Raw genomic sequence first — 18,363 nt, forward strand, 5'->3', positions numbered from 1 at the left:
CCCAGGAGGCTGAGATGCTGCGCACACAGGTGTCAGGCCAGGCTGCAACTGCAAGCAGGCAGCAGGATGGAGTGACAGCTGCTGGTGATGAATGATGGGGGTGGGTGACAGGGAGGAGGGTCACCTCCTGGGTGTCAGGCTCTGTGCGAGGCACCAGGAGCATAGCCGGCAACACGGCTCTCGCCCTTAGAGCCTGTGGGTTTGACAGATGCGATACTTGGAGTTGTTTTTAGAAAAAAATTACCATTTTTAAGAGAAAGCAGGATAAATGAAGTCGTATTTAGAAAAATAAATACAGTTTTGGAGGTTTTCTGTTTTTTTTTTTTTTTTTTAAGGCTTCACCCCTGGCATGTGGAGGTTCCCGGGCCAGGGACTGAATCTGAGCCGCAGCTGCAGCAACTCCGGACCCTTTAACCCACTGCACCGGGCTGGGGATGGAACCTGCGCCTCCACAGCAACCCGAGCCACTGCAGTTGGAATCTTAACACACTGCACCACGACGGGAACCCCCAACACAGTTTTTTTTGGTAAGAGTAAGCAGGATCCGTAAGGATTTTCGCCAAAAGGAACAGCTTGGGATCTTGGAAGCACATGGAATGTACACACACAATCCAGACAGGAAAGCTATCATATCGAAACGTTCAGAATCTGATTAATTTTAGAAAAAGAAGAAAAAATAGTAACACATCCTGCCTCTGCTGCTGACCCTGTTAGAGGGTCACAAGCACTCCCAGACCTGCCCTGGCCACCAGCACGGAAGGGGACGGTCTGAAGCTTTGATTTGCCTCCAGCCCACACCTCCCCGCAGACGGGATGGTCGGGACGAGCGCCCTCAGGCAGGCTGGCCGGGCGGGAAGCAAGAGCCTCCTCAGCGTCACCTCCTCACCCGATGGTCTCAACATTTGTGTCCAACGCCAGTGGACCCATGAATTCTCTACCCTCTTCCCGTGGCCTGCCTCTCTCTTCTCAAGCCAACAGCACACCACGGTGACAGGAAACTCCTATCAGCCACTAACTCTTCCAGTCTTTTTCAGCTTTGCATTGGTTTTCTCAGGCGGTTTGTTTTCCCAAATGTATTTTGGAGTCAGCTGGTCTATTTCCCTGAAAAAGTGCCTACCGAGATCTGGATGGTGACTGTGTGATCACTAGAGCGACATTAGGAACACTGACAGGGTAACTGGAGTGTCCTCTGATCCGTGACCATGCCATTATTCCCCATCTTTTAGGGCTTCTGTAATTTCGTCCAGCAGTGGTCTTGTGTGTGTCTTTTCCTAGACTTACTCTTGAGTGTCGTGTTTGGTGTTGCTATTGTAGGCGGGGTATTTTTGTTCTGTTTCCCAGCTCTCTGCTCCCGGGATAGCATACAGTTGATTTTTGTATGCCAGCCATTATCCAGTGGCCTTGCTGAGCTCCCTATGGGGTCTCAGGAAGTTTCCACAAAGCTCCAAAAACCACTGTCCCATCACCTGCAAAGGAACTCATTGTCTACCTCTTTCCTTCCACTCGTAGGCCGGTCATTTACGTTTCTTCGGGCACAGCTGGAACTTCCCATAATTTACAGAAGCACGTGAGGCCAGTAGCTCCCTCACGTTGGTCTCAGTCTCTGGGAAGGTGGTACTATTTCACCTCTCGCTGTGGTGTTGGCTCTGGCTGGTTTTTTAATTGGTATTTTTTCACAGATTCGGGGTTAGGGCCCACACGCCAAGGCAGCTCGACCAGGCGCCTGAGGAGGTGAGAGCCATGGGCCTCAGGGACTCGCCCCTGAGGGTCCAGCGATCGCATTCATTCCTTCGCATCTCAGCAGGTCCTAGGTGAGAGCCGAGGGCCTCGCTCTGTGCCATGTGCCAGAGACACAGCAGTGAGCACGGCGTCCTGCCTCTGGGAGGCTCCAGTGATCAGCGTCGCTCAGACAGCACGGAAGCCAGGGCCGCACCGCAGGGTCTCATCTGTGCCTGGAGTTAAGGGCAGCGTTGAAGCGGCTCCTGACTGGGTGATGGGGGAGGAGGAAGGTGCAGGTGGCAGGAGGTGCAGGTGGCAGATGCCTGGGCTGGAGGGGGCCGGGGCAGGGCTCCTGCCCAGGTAGCAGGTGACGGGAGGGAAGCAGAGCACCAGCCCTCATTCCATCCCTCAGCAAGTACCTCATTCACGCTGGAGGCTTTAAGCCCTGAGCCAGACAGGCCTCCAGGGCCAAACCTTTCATTCACATTCTAGGTTCCCTTTTACGTAGAATCTTTAGATTCCAACAAAAGCAGCACATGTATAAAAAGTACACCAGGAGTTCCCATCATGGCTCAGTGGTAACTAACCTGACTAGTATCCATGAGGATGCAGGTTCAATCCCTGGCCTCGCCTGGTGGGTTAAGGATCCGGTGTTGCAAGGAGCTGTGGTGTAGGTCAAAGATGCAGCTCAGATCTGGCATTGCTGTGGCTGTGGTGTGAGCCAGCAGCAAGAGCTCCAATTAGACCCCTAGCCTGGGAACCTCCATATCCCACAGGTGTGGCCCTAAAAAGCAAGAAAAAAAAAAAAAGAAAAAAAAAGTACACCAGGAAGGCAGTGATACCACATCTTTCTAATTTTTGTCACATGCAGGCAAGCTCCTAGACGTGCTCTGCAGTGGATGCAGGAAACGGCTCCTTCAGTAACAGGTGGCATTTTATTCTCCATCTGCCTGCTTTTTGGCTTTCTTCTGTTACCAGTGTTTTTGCTTTATTTTTGTTTTATGTCAGAAAGAAGCCGTTCGGCAAACGCGTAACTTAGCGTCGGCGTCTTTCTTGAGTAACAGTCTTTACATGTTCTATCCTGTGAGATTCCAGACCCTTGAAATCATTTAATAAGTAGAATGTTTTTCTTCCTGCAAATATATCCCCTTAAATGTTTATTCTAGCATAAAAGCTTTCCTATGGCATCAAATAAACACCATAGAATAATTTCAATTGAGAATAGAAATGCTGTGCTTATTCTCGTCCGGCCGGTGACTATATTTATGCGTTTAATAAATACTTCTGAAGTGGTTCCTATATCGTGAGCCAGACACTCTGATAACTTGGCTAAACAACTTTGTTTTACTGCCTTTAATTTACAAACGTGATTAGATTTTTCTTCCTTGAAATTATATATGCAAGCCTCTATTAACTCTATATGCATATACATAATTATAGATAATTACCTTCGGTTCCTAAAAAGTAATTAATTATTAAACTGCATTGGCCTTTCGATGAGTCTAGATAAGAGATGCGGGAGCTTTAAGAAGAACATGTTGTCTGTTTGGTGTACTGTATAATAACTTATGAAAATTTTACGTGTCTCCCCTAAATTATATCCACAATGTAAAAAAAAAAAAAAAAAAAAAAGCAACAACAAAAAACCACTGGATAAAAAATAAAAATAAATGTCTGGCCTTGCTTTTTCTCTTTCTTCTCTCTGCCAAGTTTAGTGGCTCCGAGGCCAGGGAACAGGGGTAGATGGAGGTGAACTCGGAGCCCCATCTCCCCATGGGCACGGCCGCTGCCGGGTTGGCCTTGGTTTCTCATATCTGTGCCCTTTCTGTGGCTTCAGCCAGGAGTCCAGCCTGACCAAGTCAAGGCGGTGATCATTAGCAGCCAGGCCCCCAGCCTCCGCTGCTCTCTTGGGAATGGGTCAAGTCCTGAAGAGCAATACGATCCACCAAAAAACTCCTGCAGACACACATACAGGAGGAGAGCTAGTGAGCATGTGGGGACACAGGCTTATGCTGGAAGCTGCCCACTCTAAAACCAGAGCCCCCGCCCTGTGCCAGGTGAACCTATGCTTCAGGCTCCAAGGCAGAGGCTCTTCCTCAGTGCAATTTTCTTGTCTAGAAATTTATGAGGAGTTTTGAACGAAGTCTGCCTCAGTGACTTAAAGAAACGATTCTCTCGGGATGTAGAAAGAGCTTGGAGAGCGTCTTCACTGGATCATTATTATTTTTGGCTGCATCTGAAGCATGCAGAATTTCTTGGGCCAGGAATCAAACCCATGCCACAGCCGTGACCTGAGCCCTTGCAGTGACAACATTAGATCCTTAACCCCCTGAGCCATCAGGAAACTCCTTCATTGAGTGATTTTTCTGGAGACTCTCAATTAAATGTTTGGCCCAAGCTTCTCAGACCTAGACTTTCAGATTTCTCTCCAGACAAGAAAGAAATGCCCCAGCGAGAGAGTCAGGGGTCTTCCCAGAGCAGGACAGTAACTGAGCTAAGTTCCTGCGTGCTGTCATTCTAAGACGACTCCTTTGAGAAATGCTACAAATATCAGAGAAACAAAAGGGTGAGGCTTCACCACATTTGTAAAATTTGAATCTGGGGGAAGAGACCTGGCTTGGAGAGTGGGTGAGAGCGCAGCAGAGCTGCAGAGCTGAGCACAGGCAGCACAGGCTGCGTCCCTGTGTCGGTCACATTGGAGTCACCTTTTCAGAAAGGGAAACGGGACCCTGGAAACGAGGTGGCACCAAGAGAGGAAGTTGAGGAGTTTTCTTACATAAAGCCTGGAAACGCTTGATCATTCATGAAGTTAGTGGATTACTGTAATAATTTAGAGAAAAAAAAAATGTTTGCTTTAATTGCTCAGGCAGCAAAAAGGCTAGAATGGAACCTTTCTGTTCTGTTCATTTTATCTCTGTTCATTCTCCTGGGTCTTAATGTCAAAGGTCACATGTGACAGAGTCTTTCTGTGACAAAGGGAGAAACCTTACCCCCGATTCTTGTCTCCGTCAAGAAGAAAATTCATTTTCTAGCCTTCCAGAGCCAGTAGACTCAGGCACAGCTGTGCCTGGGGCACAGGCTGCCGTGGGCCGAGAACCTGAGCTCAGACTCAGAATACACAGTCTGTATTTTTAATCCAGGGCTGCCAGCCTCTGTCTGTCTCGGGTTGACTGTGATGTGATGGCTTCCTCTGGACAATCCAGGTCTGCTCTTTCTCTCTTCATGTGGCCTTTGACCTTTACATTTTCAAGTGCATATTCTGGGGAGGGAGTGGCTTTAAGACGAGCTCAGCAATTGTGAAGCAGGTGGAAGGACCTCACACTGTGACCTGGGGGGAGCCTTGGGGTGGAAGCTGTGTGGTTGGCACTCATGACGCACACACGGTGGCCACACGCTTCGTCCCTACACACCGCTGAGCCCTACGCTCGGGTCTTATCTGGTAAATGAGTCAAGTCTTCTTTGGTTTCTCTTGGATCTTGTAAAGACCAGTTGTCTCTGATTCAGGCAGAAAGTTGATCCTTTTGGCAAAAGAATAATCTTTTTGTAAGTGGACCTTAGCCGAATGAGAAGTGGGTGCGAGCGCTGCATCAGCACGCGGCTCTAAGTGCACCTCGATCCCGGCCCCCCACCCCCACAAGCTGGGAGAAGATAGCACGGTTATACCAGGTCAGGGTGAAACGGGAAATCCTGGGTTGGAACAAACATGCTTCCCACCAAAAGGGAACCCGCTGGGCCAACCTTGAAGGGCACGTTTCTCCTGAGGCTGAGATGCTCGTCCTGCGAGCTGGCAGATCCCTCCTACCGACCGAGTCTGCGATCAGCCAGTCACCTTGGAGAGACACCTCTGCAGAAGCCCAGCCGCCTCAGCAGACCAGCGTCAGGGGGAAGGTGGCCTTCCAACTGGGCTGAGGGGCATGTTCACTTTAAGAGGCAGATCACCAAGAGCTCCATCTGCTCAGACGGTCAGGGCAGTGATCCCAGCATCCTTCATGGGGGGACTTGGCTCTGAAAAGTGGGACTACGGGGCCAGGGGACCCCAGAGCCCCTGGGATGCAGGGTTCCTGACAGACACAGAGGTGGCAGTACAGGGCCTGGGGTGTGGCCGGGGCTACCGTGAGGATGGTGTTCACAAGGCCCCTGACTTATTCCAAACGCGAGGATGTGCAGGAGAGGCACCTGCCTGGTGCAGCGGAAGCAGCTCTGGGGGTGCTGGAGACTGAGGGCCAGGGTGGTGCCCAGGGGAGCCAGGACGCTCACCATGCTCACCCTGCAGAGACCCCGCTGGAGGGGAGCAGAGCCGAAGCCAAGAGCAAGGGCCACACTTCTCACAAAGCCTCACAATTCCTGTTGAGCCGATTGTGTTACTCAGAATAAATGCACGCACTCCGTGGCCATCCTCTGGGGCTCTGGCTATGTTTCTTGTGGAGACGACAGGATTCTGACCCAGCACACAGACTATGAAACTGCAACCCACGCCCTCCATCATTGAATAAGAGGAACAGTTAGACACAGTTTCCATTTCATAGTCCCCCCAAAACCAGATGCGAATTTTCCAGTATCTCTTCTGCTGCCGAGTAGAAAACGCGTGTCCCAGGGCACAGCCCTCGAGCTCGGCCCAGAGCCTGAGCCAGGGGCCACTCCTCCACGGCCGTGAGGGGCACCGTCCATACTGTTATTTTTGGGGCAATCGGGCTGTTTCCTCTCGCGTCCCCCAGAGCATGTGCCATCCACCGGGACTTCATTTTGAAAACCCAGTCTATTAAATCCTTTACATGACACAAATTCAATTATGCTAACAGCACCTTAAACAAACTTTTAAGGTACCAACAGGGCAGATTATGTTTGGAGGGTTTTTTGGATGAAAGATGCAAAATACCAAATCTGTGCTCTTCCTGCAAAATTTCCCACACTCTCGCTCTTTGTCCAGGAGACAGAGGTCAACAGCCAGGGAAGTGCAGACAGTGACGCGTTGTGGGAACTCGCCGAGTTGGAGGAGGAGGGCTCAGGGTTTAGAGCACTTACCACAGAAGAGAGAGGAGCCAGGATGGAGCTGAGAGGAACAGACGTTCCCTCCTTCGGGGAAAGGTCTCCGCCCCATCCCGGCACTGCCTCCCTGGTGCTCCTGACCTGGTCCCTGTTCAAAGAAAGCGGGAAAAAAAAAAAAAAAAAAAAAAACAAAGACAATGTTTAGTATAATTAAAAGAGATGCCTCACATGCTGGCGGATGTTTATAAGCCGTTCTGTACACTGAGGATTTCATGTGAAATATCAATTCTTTGAAGGCATTTGAACTCCACGCTGCTCATCTTGCTTTGACGTTTAAACTCCAGCCTTTTTAAAAATTTCAGTTGTATTGAGACTGACAAAACTGTGAGATATTTCAAGTGTCCTTGTGCTGATGTGATGCACACAGACACTGTGGAAGGACTTCCCTACGTGGTTAATTCTCACTCATCACCTCGTGTTTATCTCGGGGGTGGCCACATTTAACCTCTGCTCTCTTAGCAAATTTCCAAGATAAAGTACAATTTCAACTATAATCACCATGTTTACATTTGCTCCTCAGAATCATTCAGCTTGTGCCAGAGGGTTGCACCCCATGCCAGCCTCTCCCTGATTTTCTTCTTGCCTGGTCCCTGGCAACCACCATCCTACCCTCTGTTTCCATGATAAACTCAAGTCTAAAATGGAAAGACAATAACCCGCAAAATGGAAACAACTTAAATGCTTGTCTTAAGACAAAGTATCTACAAGAAGCAGTTATATTTAGAGACTGTTATTAATAAAATAGAAAGTTCTGTTTACTAGTAATAAACCAGTCAAGCTTCATGTATTTCTTTTTTTGAATAATCAGCTTTTATTTGATATCCCAAACCCTGTAAATTTGGGATGGGCTGGTATATGCAATCCCCCAACTAAAACTGACCTGGAATCATACAAACATTGCGTCGTATTGAGAAGTGGTAGAGGCAGGATTTGAACCTGGATCTGATTCCCCAGCTTTTGCTGATTTCAACAGAACCCCTTGTCTTTCTTAGCTGACATGCTGAAACGAATGGATCTACTCAAGTTACAGTTTTCAAACTGTGTGTTTCCCTGGTGGGTTGTGCTGGGACACTGCTGTGCCCTCAGCCCCTTGGTGGCTCAGCCTCGGACCACTTGCCCAGCAGGAAGAGCCCAGGCACTTAGAGTCTTGGTGCTCAAGCTGCTGCCCTCGTGTGTGAAACCTTCTCCAGGTGTGCGCTCACCCATCAGCAGTCGGTGGAAGAACCACTGACACACATCCTTCTAAAGTAAATCAAGATCAAATGAAAGGCACCCTTTTGGCCACACCCCCATCGTGTGTAAGGTCTTAGGCCAGGGATCAAACCCGAGCCACGGCAGTGACAATGCCAGATCCTTAACGCCAGGGAACCCCAAATAAAAGGTGCTTTTAATACTTATTGTCAGCTTTGCATTTTGGCTATACTGCATTTATGAAATTTATTGTAAATTTGGGGTGCAAAATAATTCCGTTTAATAGTAGTAATAAATTGCTGATTAAAAACAAGCTATTCAAGAGACATTATACATACACATGATGCTATCGACTGACCTGATATGAAATTAACTGCATCAGATGAGCTGATCTGGTCACTGCTGAGGAGAACAGTGACTCGTGACGTGACCGGACAGATGCTGGCCTTCCAGCCAAGTCAGTGGCAAGAAAAGATGGCAAAGCCTATCTAAAGACGGAGAAAAATACCTACTCCTCAAGGCAGTTTGTACAATGAAAGTTTACAAAATGGTTTCAGGGTCCCTGCTGGGGTAAACCCGAAGTAGAACCTCCTGGGAAGTGTACAAAGGTCTTTAGAAACTTTTTTTAGATGCAAAGAACTCATAGCAAATATTATGGAGGACACATAAAAATTCAAACTTTGTTAAAATGAGTTTGTAGCCTTGTTCAAATTTGCTATATATCTTGGAAGAAAGAAGTGAGTCGGTTTTATAAAGAGCTTATTAAAGCTTCTCCTTTGGATGTTGTAACGAGTATGATAATGCAAAAAGTACGGTTAAAGACCTGAATAATCCAAAACGTTATAACACCTGTGGAGTTAGTTTCAAGTTCAAGCTTATGTGACTCTTTACAATTTACTACAAATACACAGATGTCTCATGCCTGGCATTTATATACAAATCCACACACAAACAAGAATACACACTATTTTGCTAAATTTATGACATTAGTACAAGAGAAGAAATAAATTTTAGAGATTATGATCATTTTAAAAACATCATCTAGGCATTCCTTTTGTGATTAATCGGTTAATGATCCCAACTAGGATCTGTGAGAATGTGGGTTCAATCCCTGGCCTCAATCATTGGGTTAAGGGTCCAGGGTCGCAATGAGCTGTGGTGTAGGCCACAGTTGCAGCTCGGATCTGGCATTGCTGTGGCTGTAGGCCGGCAGCTACAGCTCCAATTCAATGCCTAGCATGGGAACTTCCATATGCCACAGGTGCAGCACTAAAAGGCAAAAAATATAAAATAAAATAAAATAAAATAAAATAAAATAAAATAAAATAATAAAAACATCATCTATAAGTTGGCAAAAATGTTACATGCTGATGAAGCCCTAACAGGAAGTAAAAGTATAGTCATGGGTCTTATTAAAACTTCTTGGAAAATTGACTTCTCTGTATATATAAAGGTATATTTAAACACTTTTAAAATGATAGTATCTTTAAAATTATTCAGTAATGGCATATAAATTGTCATTTTTATTGGCTGTGGTCTTTAGATTTCATAGTTTTCCTTTTGTAATGATTTTGTTTGGCAATAAAGAGGATTCTGCGGCAGAAAACATTAGAAGACAGTTAGAACCTGAAGTTGTGTGTCTCTGGAAGGAATGTCACCTCCTGGAGGCACTTCCTGGTAGGGAAGCAAACAACACCAAGGTGTGTCTGTACCCCCCGGGCCGGGCAGAAGCCACTGCTGGTTACTCCAAGAGCAACCGCAGCCTGGGGATCGGGTGTGAGCCACAGACACAGGCATAGAGAGCTCCCCAGCCCTGCCCTGGTGGCTCAGGCGCAGGAGGGCGGGCCTGGGGCATGAGGGTGTGGGCTCTGTGATTCACCCAGGTCGGCCGATTCTCCCCACAGCATGACCCCCGTGAGTTACGGTGTCCCCACAGGACAGAGGGACCGCAGGCGGGGTGGAGCCGCTTGCCTCCACGTGACAGAATCCATCGCACGTCTCCACGTGCCGCAGCAGAAAAACAGGCAAAACAAACACAGGGGAGCTGCTGGCCTGCAGACCTGTGGACATGGCCAAGGAGAGTGGCTGATGGCCAGAGGCCTGTCACCCTGGCTTAGGTGGCATCTGCAGGAAGCATGGCTGCTCGGATGTGGTCTGCACTGTGGGTGCAGTGTGGGCCTTCTGAGTCAATGCCCCACATGGAAATGACAATTCTCGGGACAAAATTAAGGAGTCAGTATCCTACACAGGGGCTCACAAACCCACGTGGTCAGGACCCCAGCAGATGGGCCTGCAGAGGCTCGTGTTCATGGCTGTTGCCCTGCTCACGTTCTCCACTTGGGCAAGGGAACTACTGTCACTTTCTGGATTAGTTAATTTGTGTGTGTGTGTGTTTATTTTGGGGGGGTTTTGGGGTTTTTTTTTGTTGGTTTTTTTTTTTGTCTTTTTAAAGCCACACCCAGGCTAGGGCCCGAATCAAAGCTACAGCTGCTAGCCTACACCACAACTCACAGCAACGCAAGATCCTCAACCAACTGAGCAAGGCCAGGGATCAAACCTTCATCCTCATGGATGCTAGTCGGATTTGTTTCCTCTGAGCCGTGACAGGAACTCCTAGATGAGTTTAAAATTATTCTTGAGTCTTAAAAACATTCAAGTGTCTTTGAAATAGACATATATCTTTTTCCATCATTTGAACAGAAACGTTTTTTCGTGTAAAATTAGATTTCAGCCAGCACCCTGAGTGTTTATTTGTCTTTGCTTCAGTACATACCCCCTACAAGCCCCATCCTGATACGGCTGTTCATTCTCCTTGAAGCAATCAAGGTGCTGATAAGAACTGAGAGCAAAGACAAAAGGCCACGTCTGCTGTATGAGGAGGAGTCAATCGTCAGACCTGGAGCTTTGAAACGAGAAACAAGTTTCGAAGTAAGAACCGGCCAAGGAGGATAAAAGTACTACTCAGTGTCCATAAACATTTCAGAATCCCCCGTTTATTGCAAATATCCTCCTCCTGCAAAACAAACCTCAGAGAAAGTCAGTGAAGCTTTCTTGTGAATTAGCCTGATGCCTGAGGTCCCAGGAACTATGAGATTACAAGTAAATATGTAAAATTGAATAAATACATAATGTGCCCCACAACCTGGCTTAGCCCTAAGCAACTTCTTCTCGTGTGAAACTTCCAGAAAGGAGCCACTGTCATGTTTACATGAGTGTTCAGTCTATGGGCCACACTGTGATGTTAACCAACAGTTATATGAATGGTGCCTTCCACCCCCTCCTCAGGTGCTCACACGCGTGCACACACACAGACACACACACGTGCACACACACATTTATTTTTTAGAAAGTTAAATGTATGAGGCATCGATGAGAACTTAGAAGCATCCTTCTGCTCTCTTGTCCTTTGAACATGGACGCATGTTTAAATACACAGTAGGCACCATCCAGGCCAGGCTGGCAGATACCCACAGGCATGGGAGGCCCTGCCTGCAAACCTTCAGTGGGAAAGAATTGCTGATAAAATACGACCTGATCCAAACCCTTCCCATCACAGATGCTGAAGCCAAACCAGAACTGCTTTGAAGAGCATAATAAAAAACTGGGTTAACTCCGGGTTTTGCTGATTTTAAAGGATGGTAAGTCTGTACTTGCGAGACCTTATAATAGCCAGATGCCCTAAGAGAAACGCCAGGCCCACCCAGAGCTGCCTAGCAATCCGTTATTGAGTGCCTCCTGCATACTACAGACACCGACCAGCAACTCCGTGGGGGTCTCTTGACTGGTAATGCCCAGGAAGAAAAGGCCCCAGTCTGCTTAACGTGCAGTGTAAGGAAATGGTGTCTCCACGTTTCCCGTGCTCTGGGGTTTCCCTTCTTTCTTAGAGAAAGGGGTCCTAGAGCTTGGCTTCTTCTAGAAATGTGGCCACCGCTGTGAAGAGCGGGCTGTTTGCTGGCGATGGAAGTTCTGTGGGAGGGTCCACAGGTGGCCAGGGCTCCCCCACAAACCTCAAGGACTGTGAGGGAAACGGACTCAGCGCAGGGCTTGGGGGACACGCTGGCCGCACACCTCCTGCTCCTGCATCCCCACTGCCAAGAGTCAGTCTGAGGACACACCCGGGGGGACCGCCGAGAGTCCCAGGACCCGGCCAGGCATCTGAATGCCATCCGCCCATGCTCAGAGCCAGGAGTCACACCGGTGAAGAATCTGACCTTCCCTTAATCATAATTAACAAACAAGTTAACTCATATAATAAAAAATTACTTCAGCGCCCAGCCCGCACTTACTGGCCCAGTGAGGCTGTTGAATTACCGGCGGTGACCCTCGCTTCCCTCTCTCAGCTGGGCTGTCAATCAGCTGACCCCACAAAGCACTGCAGGACCAGGCGTGAGCGCCAAACTTGTCCTCGTCCCCCCTCACAGGTGACACTGCAGACGCCCATGACTCAGCACACGGCTGCCAGAGAGTCAGAGGAGGGCTCGCCTACCCATAGAGGCCAGCACCACAGCTCAGCGGGGAGGTTCTGGGAACGGGAGCTTGTCTCTTAGAGGAAGATGAAGGATGCACCAGCCCTGATCACCTTCTGACCTGACAACCGAGGACGACCCTGGTCACAGGGACCCTGAGGAAGAGCAGAGGGAAAGAATCGCCCGGATGCAGGACAGGGCACCCAACTGCAGTCCTCATCCCTGGACTGAATCCGAGCCAAGCGCCCAAAGCTCAGCACACAGGCAGCTGCTCCTCAGTCGAGCCCCAGCCTCTCCTGGAAGCTGAGTGTGAAGGACAGGCATGCAGTCAGAATATGCCATTTATCTATCTAAATGACAATGTTTATTTTGAAGTGAGGCAGAGTCATGGGCAGTTGTGAGAAATAACTCAGAGGTTCTCAAGCACCTGAGCCACCTCCTCCCGTGCAGCCCCTGGTGTGGTGAGAACCGGGCTTGGAAAGACACAGAACGGGCCTGACACCACCTCTTCCCGCCTGCTGCCTTTCTCTGCATGACCCAAGGTCCTCCCGCAGCTTCATCCCAGGGCCCAGCGAGCACTGACCTGACCTTCATCATCACTTCAAGAAACCGCCCCCTGTGGGGCTGCGTCCTTGCGCCCCTCCCTGCAGGATCGGGGTGGGGGAGCTCCCGTGCTGACCTTCTGGTTGGGCCTTTCCTGTAAGTGCACAAGGATGTGCCTCCTTAGGATTTCGACTCAGATCCCCCAGGACAATTAATGGTCAGAACATCTTGCCATGTGTCTATTTACCATCCACACACCCTATTCGGTGAAATTTCTGCTCACGTCTTTTTCCTACTTTCTTTTCTTTTTTTTTTTTTTTTTGTCTTTTGTCTTTTTTTGTTGTTGTTGTTGTTGTCGCTATTTCTTGGGCCGCTCCCTCGGCATATGGAGGTTCCCAGGCTAAGGGTTGAATCGGAGCTGTAGCCACCGGCCTACGCCAGAGCCACAGCAACGCGGGATCCGAGCCGCGTCTGCAACCTACACCACAGCTCACGGCAACGCCGGATCGTTAACCCACTGAGCAAGGGCAGGGACCAAACCCGCAACCTCATGGTTCCTAGTCGGATTCGTTAACCACTGCGCCATGACGGGAACTCCCCTACTTTCTAATAAAATCTTTTTGTTTTTTTCACTATTGCACCTTGAGAATTATAAAATTGTTTTCACAGGTATATTTATTTTGCCTTTCTATGTACTTTTTTTTTTTTTTGCCTTTTCTAGGGCCGCACCCACAGCATATGGAGGTTCCCAGGCTAGGGGTCCAGTCAGAGCTGTAGCTGCCAGCCTACGCCAGAGCCACAGCAATGCGGGATCCGAGCTGCATCTGCGACCTACACCACAGCTCACGGCAATACCAGATCCTTAATCCATTAAGCGAGGCCAGGGATAAAACCCACAACATCATGGTTCCCAGTCAGATTCGTTAACCACTGAGCCATGGCAGGAACTCCCTGTGTACATTTTTAAATAACCTGGTCTATATCTACCAAAAATGCTCCTGGAACTTGGATAGGAAGCATGATGCACTTGTGCATGGATTTGGGGCAGTTTGGCATCTTTAAACATGGCATCCTCTGCGACCCACGTCTCCACTTTCAGATCTCAATTTATCGCCTGAGAGCGGCCCAGACTTCGGCTACAGGACAGGATTTGTTCCTAAGTCGTTCTCTCTTTATATCTCTTTTGTCCACGTGGTCATTGTTAGTACAAAGAAACACAGTTGATATTTGTCTGTTGATCTGTGTCCTGTGATGTGTTGAATTCAAGCAAGAGTTTTTAGTTCATTCTTTGAGACGGTTCAAGAAGCCAGTCAGGCAGTCTGTAAGTAGGGACAGGTTTATGTTTTTGTTTTACCACCTGGAGCCTTTTATTTTCCTTTCTGGCCTTAGTTCTGTGACGAGACCGCCAGGGCTCTGCTGAATCACCATTGCCCTGGTCCCTTACTGAATCAGAGGCAATCTGTCTCTCACCAGCAGTTCACTGATGGCTGCAGGATTTTTGTGATGCTCTTCATGAAATCAAAGATGTTTCCCCACATTCCTATTGTTCTGAGTGTTTTTATTCTGCATGGGTGTCAAATTTTATCTGAAGCCTTTTCTGCATCAATGAATATGGTCACGTGGTGTTCCCTCTTTAGCCTGTGGATCAATCGTTGAATATTAAACCAGCCTTGCCTTGACACTAGGTTACTGTGTATAACTCATTTCATGTAATTCTAATTTTATTCACTACAAATTTGTTAAGGATTTTTGAGTCTGTATCAATGAAAGATGTTGGTCTATAGTTTTCGTTTATTGTACTGTTTTCTCAGGTTTTGATTTAAGTATAATGAATTAGGAAGAATTTTTTCCTCTTCTACTTCCAGAAAAGAATTTAAACAATTAATGTTAATTCTTCTATTAAGGTTTGGGAGCATACTTCTGGGAAACTAAGTGAACCTGAAATTACCTTTGTGGGGGTGCCTTTAGTTACAAGTTGGATTTCCTTTACAGTTAGCAAGCTATTCAAATCCCCTGTGTCATAATGGGTAAGTTGTGGTAGTGTGTGCTTTTCAAGGAATCGGCCCATTCATCTAAGTCGTCAAAGTTATGTGTGTAGACTTGTCCCTGTCACTCCCTGGGTAGCATTTTGATACCTGCGGGATCCCCAGTAACATCCCCACTTCATTCCTCATGTTGGCCAATTGTGTCCTCGCTCTTTTTTTCTTTGTAAGTTTTGCTAGAGGTTTTGTCAGTTTTGTTGATCCTTCCAAAGAAAAAGTTCCATGTTTTATGGGTTTTCTCTACTGGTTCGAGCTTCTGATTTCATTTGCTTCTGTTCCTGTCTGTCCTTTTTTCTCTTCTGTTTGCTCTGTGCTGACTTTTCCAAGTTCTTGAGGTGGAAGCTTAGCTCAGTGACCTGGAAATCTTCTTTTATTTTCTTTATTTAATTTTTTTTAGGGCCACAGGTGCAACATATGGAAGTTCTCAGGCTCAGGGTCAGATCGGAGCTACAGCTTCCAGCTGACACCATAGCTCAAGGCAACGCCAAATGTTTAACCCACTGAGTGACGCCAGGGATAGAACCTGCATCCTCATGGATCCTAGTCAGGATCATTTCTGCTGAACCACAATAGGAACTCCAGGAAATCTCCTCTTTCTGACATAAGCACGGAATGCCATGAGTGTCCCTCCAAGCACTGCTGGAGCCAAGTCCCACATAGCTTAATACGAGGTATTTCCATCTTCATTCAGTTCAAGGGACATTTGATTTCTCTGGAGGCTTCCTCTCCCACCCATGGGGTAGTTAAAGTGCACTGGTTAGTCTCCAAGTGTTGGGAGATACCTTTCCGTTTTTTATTCCTAGTTTGGTTCCATTGTGGGCAGCAAGCATGGAGCACAGTTTGAATTCTGTTCAGCTTGCTGGTTCTGTTTTCTGACCCAGGATATGAGTTCCCTCGATGTGCCTGCTGATGGCGCTGCTGGGTTCCTCTGTATTCTTGGGGGTTTTCTGCATCCTTGTCCCACCACATGCGGGGCGGGGGCGGGAGGGGGGCGCTGAGGTTCCCCAGCGCAGGTGTGGCTCTGCTGTTTCTCCTTTCCGTACTGTCAGGGTTTGCTTCACAAGGAATGCAGGCTTGTGGTTGGGGGCACACACATTCAGGATTTTTGTTCTGCCTTCTCGCGGCCTGCCTGACCCTCTTATCAGCGTGGACCCTTCTGTCTGGTCACTGGTCATTTTCTTCGCTCTGAAATCTGTATTAGCTGACAGGAATACAGGTTTTGTTAGCTCCTTTTTTTTGATAAATGTTTCCATGATACATCTTTTTCTGTAGTTTCTCATAGGCAATATATAGTTGCATCATAATTATCAATTCGCTGGACCAAACTTTGTCTTTTAAGTGTTGTATTTTGACCATTTTATTAAATGTAACTACTAATTGTTGTGGCTTAAGCCTACCGTTTCATTTTACTTTTCAATTTTTTTTTTTCCCCTTTTCTCTGTGTGTTTTGTCTTGGCTTTCTCTGGTTAGTTGAACACTTGGGTTCCATTGTGATTTATCTCTGTTTTTAAACACTTCTCTTTCTTTCTGTAAGTTGTTTTTATTGTTATTTTAATCACAATCTACTGGTGTCAGCTTTTTCCAGTTTGGAGAAAGTTTGGAAACTCTCCTTTTTATCCCATTTATAACCTTGTTTAAAACACAGTCGTCTTAAATATTTCCTCTACACTTTTTAGAGCCACATCAGAAAGAGTTATGATTTTTGTTTTAACCATCAAGGGTAATTTGGAAAACTCAGTAGGAGAAAGAAAATGTATTGTCTAGATATATATTTTTACTCTTTCCATTGTTCGTATTTCCTGCTGTTCCAAGTTTCCTTCTTTCAGAAATTCCTTTCTGTCTAGAGAATTTCATTTAGTTATTCTGTTGCGTTAGTCTGCTAGCAGCATTTTTTTTTTCTTCATCTGAGAAAGTCTTGAATTCCCTTCATTCTTACATGGTATTTTAAGAGTATAGGATTCTGGGTTGATAGTACTTTTGTTTTATGTCTTAAAAATATTGTGGACTCTAATTTCTGGAGGGAACTTCACTCTCATTCAAAATATTTTTCCCCTAGAGAAAAAGTATAATTTTCTCTTGCTATTTTCAATTTTTTTTTCTTTGTCCTCATATTTTAGCAAAGTGACTATGATTTTTTTTAGAATGGGTATCTTTGGGTTTATCCTGTTTGGGATCTCCTCAGCTTCTTGAATCTGTAGGATTATGTCTTTTGCCAAATTTGGAGATTTTTGAGTCATTATTTCATTGAATAGTTTTCCAGACTCTCTTCCCCCTCTCTTTCAGGGACTCACACCATGAATATGAAGTTTTTGGGTTTTTTTTGTCTTTTTGGTTTGCATCCATAGCATATTAAATTTCCAGGCTAGGGGTCGAATTGGAGCCATAGCTACTGGCTTAAACCACAGCCACAGCAATGAGGGATCTGAGCAATGTCTGCAACCTATACCACAGCTCATGGCAATGCCAGATCCTTAACCTAGTGAGCGAGGCCAGGGATCAAACCCATGTCCTCATGCGTACTAGTCAGGTTCATTACCACTGAGCCACAACAGAACTCTGAGTTTGTTTGTTTTTTTTTAAATCCACCTACAAATCCCTGTGACTTTGTTTATCTTTTTTCCTTTTTTTTCTTCTATTTTTTTCTTTGTACTATTCAGATTGGGAAATTTCTGTAGTTTATTGTCCAGTTCACAGATTATTCCTTTGTCATCATGTTGTTGAGTCTACGCACTGAGTTTAAAGATTTTTCAGATATTGCATTTTTTGTTCTGAATTTTCCTTTTGTTTTCCTTTGTATCTTCTACTTGCTAAGACTTTCTGTTCTTTGATTTGTTTCAAGCATATTTGTAATTCCTCATTGAAGCATGTTTGTGGTACCTGCTTTCAAATCTTTGTCAGATGATTCTAACATCTTGGAGCGTTAGTATCTGTTGACTGTCCTATTTTTTATTCAGGTTGAGATTTTCCTAATTCTTGGTATAATGAACCATTTTCAAATGAAATTCGGACATTTTGGGTATTACGAGATCTGGATTTTGTGTACTTTCTATTTTAGCTGACTTCCTCCTACTTGGCTCCATCAGGGGGAAGGGGTTGAGGTAGAGGTCCAGGGACATGCTTGGCCTTCACTCTGGCCAGGATGCTGAGAGTGCCTTGTTTCTGCTCCCTGCTCAGCTACAATGTCACTACCATCACCCCAGTGGGGAGTGTGGGTTCATCGTTACCCTGGGTGGGGGCTCCATACCCCCTTTCATGATGCAACTCTCAGCCCACTCACTAATCTGCCCTTTGCAACACCCCTGGCCAGGAGTTAGGGGCACCTCAGTCTACTTGGAATGGAGAGCGGGCCCCTCCCT

The 18,363-nt window shown here is 46.7% G+C and overlaps 1 long non-coding RNA gene across 1 annotated transcript; it reads left to right on the top strand.

Moving 5' to 3' along the window:
- On the top strand, positions 450-3,351 carry LOC102162866. Its single transcript, XR_001308255.2, has 2 exons — positions 450-1,811; positions 2,591-3,351. It is a non-coding gene; the product is annotated as an uncharacterized LOC102162866 (long non-coding RNA).

This window comes from Sus scrofa, chromosome 4 (genome assembly GCF_000003025.6).
Source record: "Sus scrofa isolate TJ Tabasco breed Duroc chromosome 4, Sscrofa11.1, whole genome shotgun sequence".
Taxonomy (NCBI): domain Eukaryota; kingdom Metazoa; phylum Chordata; class Mammalia; order Artiodactyla; family Suidae; genus Sus; species Sus scrofa.